Here is an 8984-nt window from a genome sequence, read left to right as displayed (position 1 = left end):
TTCCTGTGATCAAGCCTGAGGGCATAAGGGCTTCCCATTTTGAGAGAAGAGACAATGCACAAGAGGCATGGGGGTGGAGGTGTGCGAGAAGTGTGGGGAGGAGACAGTGCGCAAGCGTAGACCAAGCAGGTGGAGGGAGAGGGGAGCAGACAAGAAAGGAAGGGGGAATATTCTCAGGTAATGAATTTTATTATACATTGAACAATATCTATAACTATGACTAGTAGGTGACTTCGAAAATGGTGAATGTGAAGTTGTGTTAGGGTATTTAAAGTGTGAAGTTTAATTGAAATAGGAACGCCTCCTAATTTAATCACTTATTTCAATCAATATGGTGGTCTTTTGTACCTTCGACCTTGCTCTCAAGGGCAGGGCTAGTGATTTTTATCAATTGTTATTCCAAACACAATAAAGCTCATCCGACCGTCACGTTGCAAGGAAGGTTTTCCTTTATTAGACAAGCACTCTCTGTGTCCTCTCTTTATTCCGCCCATCGTAGCCCAACCACGCTCAGCTCGACCCATCTTAGCTTAGCCCTGCATTGGCCCAGCTCAGCATCTCAAACTGTCATTGCTCAGGTAGCTCAATGATGCTCGGCCCTCTCAACTTGGCCCCGCTCGACTCTGATCGGCGTTCTGGAGCTCCACCATGGCTCCAGCGTTGCCGACCACGCTCTCAAGACATTTTTTTTAGTCAGCAGGGTCGAATAAGGTGCTGCTTTCTAGCCTTGTTTTGCCACCACTGGTTTCTCTAGCCGACAGGTTTTGCCGTCGCTACCGCCTCCATCAACTAGGTTTTGCCTCCAGCTGCTAGGTTTCGCCTCCACTTACCTTTGTGTAAGCTCTCGAAACCAATCCGCGCCGATGCGGACAGATTTGAGCAACGTTTGTAAACAATATTGAATGACGTTCAAGCTCTCTAACACTATACAAATGAGTTTTTTATGTTTTTAAATAAAATCATTTGCAGTGCTCCAACCGCCAGGTTTCGCCTCCGCCTCAGCTGGGCCAACCCTCATGTCAAAACCATTGTTCCACAACAATTTTACACAGTACTTAACACACTATACAAATAAGGTTTTTTGTATTTCTTTTAGATGAAACTTAGCCTCTAATTTATATAAATTCCCAAAATACCCCTCAAATTTTAAAAAAATTTCATAAACCCTTGTATCTATTTTGGTCAGCTTGTTCAAGACTTCTTATCTTTATTCCTTTTTGACAATTGAGATCCGTTTTTGAGTGCTTAGCATGTAATTTGTCACAAATGACCTCTCAAAAAAGTTAATTATGTCTAAAAATAATGAAGCGATTCATATCCATGTCCGAAGCCTACATAACCAACTCAATATCTAGTTTTAGCATCTTGTATTGATAGACAATCAGGCTTCTTATGAAAAACTACAAAAATTTTCATCTTTGGAGAGATTTAATCTCACAACTAGGGGTATTTTAGGAATTTTGAAAATTTTAAAGGACATTTTGGGAATTTATGACAAAAAATTGGGGATGCTTTGGAAATGTTCACAAATTAGAGGGGTATTTGGGTATTTTTTCCTTATTTAATCAAATCATTGTATTTGAAACTTCTCCAAACTAGCCTGCGTCGTGTGGGGGTGGCGTCATCGTCGAGACAACGGTGAATTTGAGTCCTACTGCTCTGCAAGGCCAAGCGCTACTGCATTAAATCTCTCTCTCTCTCTCTCTCTCTCTCTCTCTCCCCTACCTGAAAACTCTCTCTCTCTCTCTCTCTCTCTCTCTCTCCTACCTGAAAACTAATACAAACTTTCTTTGCCAAGCAAGAAAGTGACATAGAGGAGACACCCCTAAACGTGGCCTTAGGATGTGTCCTTGAGATAGCAAAGAAAAATTCTTCTATCTATTGGCTATAGTTGTCCTACCAATGCCCCATGGACACATAGAATATTTGCGAGGCCTATTTTGTTCAAAAGAATCACACGTTGTCCCACCGTTTCCTTATCCTTCCACAATTGCTATGGCATCACCAGGAAGGGTTGTATCGAAATGGAGCATCTGGTGTGCAAGAAGAGAAAAAAAGGGTGATTGATCAACGTCACCCTGCAAGAGCTATGAGCAAGGCAATGTATCTCTAGGATTCTCTACCCTCAAGAGGACGAACATGTTAGAAAATAAGACGTAGCTAAATAGATAATTGAGTAGATTAATTAATGGAAAGAGACATATTTACATACACGAGATTATAGAGTAGAGAGAGAGAGAGAGAGAGAGAGAGAGAGAGAGAGAGAGAGAGAGTACACACGATATACGTGGTTCACCCAATGTGGGCTATGTCCACGGGAAAGCAGCCACTCAATGGCTTTAGTACTTCAAAACAAGAAGTAGTTTACAAAGGGATTATACCCTTAATGGAGCTCCCGCCTTGCTTCACTCTCACCACCTCACACTCACCTTGTTGCATCAACTTCACACTATGAAATGTGTGTAGAAATGGCCTCCTTTTATAGGCCAAAAGGGCTGCCCTCTCTTATGAGAGACAGCCATGTGTAGCCGCCCTTGTGCGAATAAGTCCAAATCGGACCCTCCAATCCGCCCATGTGTGGCCGCCCTTGAGAAGACAAGTCCGCTTTTGAATTCGGCCACCATTGAATTCGGCCACCGGCCACTGGCCATTGACTTCCGACCACCGGCCACCGGCCATTGACTTCCGACCACCGGCCATCGGCCATTGACTACCGGCCACCGGCCAACCGACCGGTTGTTTTCCGACCGCCGTCCGGCCATAATATTCCGGCGAAAAAAAAGTCTCGGGGGCCTCCGCCCCCGAGGCCTCTAAAGTTACCCCTGATTCTTGTCCGTGAAAATTTTGGTTTCCGGTGAGTGATTTTCCTTCACGCACGATGGCTTCTCCTCATAACCGGGGCCATACAAATGTGCGCTTTTACCACAAAAAATTACAAGGGTAAATCAGGCTCCATACTTAACAGAACATCGAGAGGACATCCTTCCAACTTTGCATGAATGACCATCACACCACCAACTTAGCTCTGTGCTAAAAAGGTAGCATCCACTAGCTTAGATCTATATGCTAGGGTGCTCATATAGGTGACCCAACCATTTTCTGAGAAAAGAAGAACATCACAATATTTTTAGTGCATACATGCGGATCACTCCCACATTGCAAAGAGTGTGCACTCTTGTTTTGTGCACTAGGAATGACTCTTACAAACAGTACGATACGGCATTACCTACTAGATGCAACTCGAGCACTTATGGCCTTTGGAGTGGCATGGAGTGGGACTGCACAGAGGAGCCATACCTTTATGGCTTGTTTTCTTGAGTTCTTTTGTCATCCCAAGGGCTTGTGTCTCGAGTTTGAATGTGGGACATCTCCCAATTTGTCAGGATGTTTGGCCATTGGCCGTGTGTGTGCCTCTTTGAATTTTGATAATGCACTCATTTCTACTTACTTAGAGTCCTTGCTTCACCCCAAAAAATGAGTGTGGTAGACAAGGGAGAGAGACATATGGGTGGGAACCTTTTTGATAATTTGTGAGATTCACACCCTAGACTCACTATAAGACATTTCTACTTATTTTTTTGCTTGAGTGGTGTGCTCTAGCATTTATTGTTAGTTATCTGCTTCTTATATTTTATGATACTATATGATTCATTAATGTCTATTGAATTATGTCTTTGTCATACTCTTCTACCATCTCTTTGTCATACTCTATTCACATAAAAAATTATTGAGGGGCTCACTCATTTTTTTCATCGCTCGAAAAAACTCGCTCGCCATCTTGTAAGACCCCTCTTAAGGTACCAACTATGTGACTCTGCAACAGTGTTCAACTGATATACTTGCATCATGGATAGAAGGATCATAAGTACGAGTCTACACTAAATGCCCACTATGAATTTACATCTACATCATAATCTCCATTCACAGAAGATTCTACAATAGTTGTAACGATTGTGGATCTAGCCTCTTTCTTCTTGGCTTCTTTTTCCTTCATCTTAGGACCGCTTCATCAAGCCTATCATTTGCCTTGAAATAATGACAACGCATCTTCTTCTTGCCTTTTCACCAGAATTACTAGACGAGTTGCTGCTAGTAGAAGCACTAGACATAGGTGATCTGCTACTCACAAAAGAAGTGGTTGCATTGCTATTACCACCTCCTTTTTGAGCAGCCAAAAAAGCCTATTCAATTGCACACTGTTTATCCTGTCCTTTCTTGAAAGTGAATCTTGTAACAACAATGTGCATAATGCACCAAGATTGACAACAGGTCCTTGGGTCATAATCTCCAAGTAGTAGCAAAAGTCTAGTAAGAGTATGGAAATGCATCAAGAACAGTCTACACAAGTGAACTGTAAAAAATAACTTCACCTACAAAAATGAGTTTCTCATTGATATCCTTGATACCAGTGAGAAAGGTGTCCATGTCATCTTCCTCTTGCATAATCTTCAACTCCATCTCTTCACGTAGCAATATAATTTTAGCCATTGTGACTTGCATAAAGATCAACCAAAGTATCCCAAACCTATTTTGTTGAATTTACTGAGCAAATATGAGGAGTAATAGTATGCTTCACAGATAATGCAATGAATGCATGAGCTTGCACATCTCTAACATCCCAACGAGATTGCTCAGCTATAGGCATAACAACAGACCTGCTAGAACCTACAACATCCTCAATATAGCTTGTATCCACAGAAGACGAACATACATCAATGCCTTGCACAATATTCTAGACGTCTTTTGAAATAAGCACACATGTTTATCATGTAAGCATTGGTGGGTAGTTATCCCCATCCAATTTGTCCTACTATGTTATTGTTAGCCATGGCGAGTGACTACACTCAATGTGAAAATTGCTTTGAAAGAGGAAAAACAAAGTATGACTAACACACGCTATGTAGCATAACCTGAAGAGGAATGTAAGGGTCCCTACTCTATAGAAAATTGTGAAGGGGATCGGGGAGCACCACAGACGGAGAGTGAGAGAGAGAAGGAGACACACGACACACAGATATGGGTGGGGAGACTCAAAGAGTGAGCAGCCCCCTATACACTTATGCTATGTATAAGGTATACAAGTCAGTGGGCGCCCAGACTCTGGGTGGTCGGGCAAGGCACAAACGCCTATACCCCAACAACCTCCCACTTAAAGGCGACTGTGCCTTTAAGCAAGGGAACCTAGTCTAAAGACTACAAAAGGCGAGAGAAAACCGCTCTCAACCGATGCCCACTAGCTCGCTGTGATCGTGTGCATCCGGCTGTCCTGCTCCCGTGTAAGTCCATACACCACCAGACGTACCACACACGTACTGCAAGTATGTACGCAATACCTGCATATCTCCCTCGTGCACTATGCCATCATCAGTCAACAAACGACTGAAAACCCCAACTGCAAATGCTCCCATTGCAGCTGCGATATCCGGTCTCAGGATCAACATCTCATGCATGAGACCACCGAATGTCGATGCAATGCTAGCGGGACCTGCTAGCTCTACGGAGCATGCATCAACATATATATCCCTGGCAATAGGCATCTCTAACTGACAAGGCATGTCAGCCACATGCATCTCCTGATTGTCCGCAAAAGACGCATCAACTTGTCGTGCAACCTCAGAGCAAACCAGCTGCTCTAGGTGTCTGCTGGAAGACATATCCTGCACAACTATATCCCCATGCTCACTGTCAAGCATAGAAAGGAATGACTGCATAATCGCTGACATCTCAGCCTCCTCTACAATCATCCACTGCAAACATGACCACTCAATCTGCTGTGACTCACTAGAGCTCTCATGCTCTAACTCCGTATGCATAGACTCTTGCACAACGTCCTCCTGTCGTGACTCACTAGAGCAAGACCGCTCTACCTGTCTATCCTGCATAGAAGTATCTCGCACAATTGACTCTCTGCTTTGCTCAGTCACTAGCAAAGCATGCATGTCTGACTCTGTCACCTCTCTGTGTGACTGCTCAAGTCGTGCCCCAACTGTGTGCACAACGAGCTCACTACTCTGCACTCCATGCAAAGCATCCTGCAACCCACAAGCAAAAGAGACTCGCCTGCTCTCTCGCTGTCTACCTGGCTGCATGATCACAGAGACAACACCGTCTCTCGCGTGATCCACATGCAATGGGTAACCTGTACCACTCCTGGCACCTCTCGCAATCACTAGCGAACCCAAATGCATCACAAAATCTCGCTCTCGTAGCGAAATCTGACATCCACTATCCCGTAACTGTCTGACTGAGATCAAATCCCGTCTCAGATCTGGCACATAACGCACATGACGTAGGGTAAATCTCATACCACTGGGCAAGGACAAACATACGTCTCCTGTACCCTCAATGTCATACACAGCACCATCAGCCATGTGCACACAACCAAGTCTCCCACTAGAAAACGTGCTAAACCACTCACGATGCGACGTGACATGGAAAGTAGCATCTGAATCTAGTAACCAATGTGAAGACAATGTGCAATCCGATATGCAATCCGTAGACATAAGATCGTCTGAAGACAAGCTAGATATAAATGTGACATCGCCGTCACAATCGTACTCAGTAACCACCGTACTGATCTCACTAGCATCTGTCATGCCCAAATCTGCATCACGCATCTGTCGCCTCCGTTGTCTCAAACGCCTGAAACATCGACGCCTAATGTGCCCTCTATGTCCACAATGCCAACATGTCAAGTCTCTATGCCGTCGAGACTTGCGTGTGGGACCAATCTCTCCCATGGACATAGAAGTGGGACTAGACTCCCCTGTAGACATGGATGTCGCGTACATAGCATGTAAACTCTGCCATAAAGCATGAGTTGTAGTCTCCCTCGAGACCTGCCAGTAAACAGACTCAACCAGATGCAAACAAATCGTAGACATGGCTAACTCATCAAGATCCTGCCAATCATCATCACGCATAGAATTGGGCTTCGCCGATAAACCACGCAAGGGTTTATCCTGCCCCAAATCCGCCAATGCAACAAGCATATGTTCCTTCCAAGCAACAAAATCTACACCATCAAACTGTGTCAGACCATAACGCTGGAAGTCAAATGAAAAATCAGCCATAGTGCTCGCAAAAGAGCAACCAACAATGAGTAGCAAATGTCAACCAAATCAGCCCTAAACTGGCTCGAATCGCATCAACAAAAGTCTGCAAATATGGCTGTAAGATATGGCTGCAAATCAGCCCCAAAACAGCCCCAAAATTCAGCTGTTAAACAGCTGCATAAACAAGTCACAAACGTGTCCCAGATCAGCTTACAACTGAGCCATACATGGACACCTGCAAAGAGGAAACAATGGCTGAAAATTCAGTGCCCAAATAAGCCCTCAAACCTGCCTGTAAACTTGTAAACCTGTAGCTGAATCCTGCTGAAAAACCTCAAGCCATTAGTGCTCGAATCCGGCTACCTAGCTCGTAGCCACACAAGCATACATCACAATACTCACTCCTGTGAGTGTGCCAAGATAAATGTACTCCTGTCAAACCCGTGAGCTAATCACCAAGCCCACACTGTGCGGTATCGATGCATACACACACACAAATCTCCCACCTGCAGAGAACACCGCACGCAAATGCTAAGTGCAATCCGCAATCTCTACCTAGATCGCATAAATGATGCGCATAAAACTCCTGGGAAAATTTCGCCAGAGTTTCGTCAGTAAAACGGCCACAAAACCAGTAACCAAACTGACTGCACGCTCAAAACCATGAGCAACCAAAGCGCATCAAACCGCACTCCAAATGCATGCACCAATCTCCACACTTTGCATAAATCATTGCAAACACCTGCAAATCTAGTACACAAATATCTGCTCTACCTGTGACTGTCAAAAAACATGCTCGAGGCATACATTGGTGAGCTCAAAATGCAATCACATTAGTCTCCCTGAGCATCAAACCACATAAGGCATACATCGTATCCTCCCACCTATGAGGAAACTTGCAGCAAATATCACTCTCACATTTGAGAGCAAACCATGTGTAGAATCCTCGACACACAATAAACAACTGCTGTTGCAGAATAATTCAGCGTTCAGAATTTTAAAATTCTGATATGACGAGCACGTCCGGAGCGTGCCAAAACCCCAAGGTAGACTCCTAGATCACATGTATCCGAGTCCGGGTGTGAAAGCTATGCCAAAAACCTCCGTTTCGACCCAAAAACGCAGCATAAACTGCCAAAAGAGGGCTGAAAAATGCAGCTCCTCAATAGTAGCTAGAATGAGGTTTCTGATGGCTCGAATGGCTTCGAAAGGGGCGTAAAACGCCAGGACACCTATTGCAAACGCTCTCGAAAAGCTGAATTTGCCGATGCCGAAGTCGAAACCCTGTTTGCACTCTTGAAAGTGCGCACGCACGGACGCGATTTCGGGAATGAAACTGGCTCTCCGTTGTCGTCGTGACTGTGCACACACGCGCTCCCTCCGCACCTACGCTCTGATACCAATTGAAGGGGATTGAGGAGCACCACAGACGGAGAGTGAGAGAGAGAAGGAGACACACGACACACAGATATGGGTGGGGAGACTCAAAGAGTGAGCAGCCCTCTATACACTTATGCTATGTATAAGGTATACATGTCAGTGGGCGCCCAAACTCTGGGCGACTGGGCAAGGCACAGACGCTATACCCCAATAAATTGCACTCATAGAACTTTTTTAAAAAAGGACAAAATTACCTACATAGTGTTGCCTATAGTGGAAAGCGAGGCCTAAATGATTGTGAATCAAAATTCTAAGCCCGAATCACCAAAGCTCACCCAATTCGAAGAAAGTGAGCAGAGAGGTGCTAGTAATTATGCTCAAGAGGACGCAACAATTGTTGGAATTAGGGCTACAGAGATGCACACACAACTTGGCAAAGATGATAAACTCAAGACACACAACAAAATGTGTATTTCTTAGTGCACAAATAGAAAGATAAGGTAGATGTAGAGTGATGGACGTATATACAATGTACGAGAAAAAAATTTC

This window comes from Adiantum capillus-veneris, chromosome 2 (genome assembly GCF_014529385.1).
Source record: "Adiantum capillus-veneris isolate H3 chromosome 2, ASM1452938v2, whole genome shotgun sequence".
Taxonomy (NCBI): Eukaryota; Viridiplantae; Streptophyta; class Polypodiopsida; order Polypodiales; family Pteridaceae; genus Adiantum; species Adiantum capillus-veneris.
This window is presented reverse-complemented; position numbering follows the sequence as displayed.